Below are 2127 nucleotides of genomic sequence, written 5' to 3'. Positions count from 1 at the left end.
CTTAAGATAGGTACAGTATGGTACAAAAATAATAAGGTTACAGCGTTATAAACCTAACACGTGTTAAAGTCTGCAAGTGTTATCCGCATTTTTTTGAACGGACTGTACACACACAGAATTATTGATTAAGTATACAGCAAGATCGAAGTAGGTACGGCTGGATTAAGCTCGTAACAAAAGAAAACGGAGGTAAGCTTTGTATTATCAAAGAAAGCACAAGAAGAAGCAAACGCGTCCAAGGAACGTTATTGCGCTTCGGCAATAGAAAAAAAAAAAAAAAAAAAAAAAAAAAAAACCGGGTGGTAATACGTCGTATGAGATCGGCAATGATCGAATGGTCTTCGGAAATCGTTTTTTTTCAGATCAGATAAAATGGATGCTGCGCGACCCTGAAGAGCGAGTAAAGCGTCGGGTCGGTAGGCATTTTTCGCTCGAGTCGTTTCGACTCGATTTCAACCCCCGTATTATCTCACCCCCTACCGCCGTCAATCCGCCCATCCCGAGCCTCTTCACTTGCGGCTTTCATCAATTCATCGCATAGTGGTTCACACCATATCACAGAGAACTGCTCGCCTAACCCTCGGGCTTGGAAAGGGTCCATGGAAGGGTGGCTGGGCTGACGGTGGGGGAGAGGGACGTTCGTCGAGCCGTGAACTCTGAATGTCGAGAGGCGCTGCAGTTATTACGCGACGGTCGTGCTCGACGATGCTTTTAATTTTTTTTCTTCTTCTATCCATTCACATTTTTTTTTTCTGTTTTTTAGTCCATTTTTTCATATTCCCTTGTAGGACCTTTTTTTACCCTTGTACCGAAAAATCAGATCATAATTGATACCGATCCCAGTAAAATTTGGTTACAATTTTTTTTTCCGTATCAATCTTCATCCCCCAAATAAGGGTTGCTTGCGATATTACACATATATTATTATTCTTTGAGTATATCAAAATTTTTAATGTCACGTGCGTATCTTTTGAATAGAGAAAAAAAAATTTATTGATATCAGTCTTGATCTTGATGACTTTTGCTCATTTAAAATTCCAGTTGGTCCCTCAGCCACCCCTTTTTTCCCAGCAGCTAACGCTGAGAGGGCTGCAATTATAATGCCGACTTGGCAGTTGACGATGCCTTCCGTTCGTTTACCTCCTTTCTCCCGAATCATCCACTTCCACCTCGTTCTTCTTCCTTCACGTATATCCCGTGCAACCGCGCACGTAGACAATGGACCTTCATGCGTTATCATGCACTTGCGAAAGCCCAGAGCTTTTCATACGAGCGTTGAACTTCGAAAGCTTCGCGCAGTCCGTGTATAGTATGCTTTAAGTACGGAGATATCGTGGAATTCCTTGACGAGTGGTGCGAGCAAAGAGGCGCGGAAGACATTTGACGTTTAATACCTGTGTAATAAATGCGTACGTAACACGTGGATATATTTACTCGCGAGGATACCTGATGTAATATGCAAACGACTGGCAAAGAGTCATGGCTCGCCGAGCGTAACGAGGACTCCAGACAACAATGAATCTGCCATTTCTTTTTTTTCTTTTTATTTTCAACCATTAATTCCTCTTTCGCATCATAAATGAATTATCTGAGGAATCGATGGCGTACGGTTAGGTTAGGATACCTTTCGTTCACCTGGGAATTCATGGAACGTAGTGCACCGAGCTAACTTTATTTTTAAATAAGGTAAATATCTTAGAGAGAGAGAGAGAGAGAGAGAGATCGTAATGTTATTTTTGAAAAAAAGAATTTCTATAAAACTCAAAATAATTTCGAAGGAGTTTTCTTCATGGTGCACGTAGCGCTGTTATCGTATACGGTTTTCGTAAAGGCGAAAATCTAAAGGCGGACACGCGTGTCGATCACGTTCAAAGATTCGCCGGTCCTTCGAGCGCTGGACGTAATTTCGTCGTAAATACGTGAGGTAACTGAATAAGGTCCGAAAAGAGGTTGGTGAGGTGGGAAAGCGTGGGTGGTAGGATCTAGAGGAAAATAGGAGCGACAGGATCGCAGAGTAAAAGGCAGGAAATAAGTAAAATAGAAAGAAACGTCGGTATGGGTTTCTGGTATGGTACAAAGATTTATAAAAAAAAAAAAAAAAAAAAAAAAAAAAAAAGGGAAAAAAAA

The sequence above is a fragment of the Cephus cinctus genome, unplaced genomic scaffold, assembly GCF_000341935.2.
Source record: "Cephus cinctus unplaced genomic scaffold, Ccin1 Ccin1_scaffold0169, whole genome shotgun sequence".
In the NCBI taxonomy this organism is placed as follows: Eukaryota; Metazoa; Arthropoda; class Insecta; order Hymenoptera; family Cephidae; genus Cephus; species Cephus cinctus.
This window is presented reverse-complemented; position numbering follows the sequence as displayed.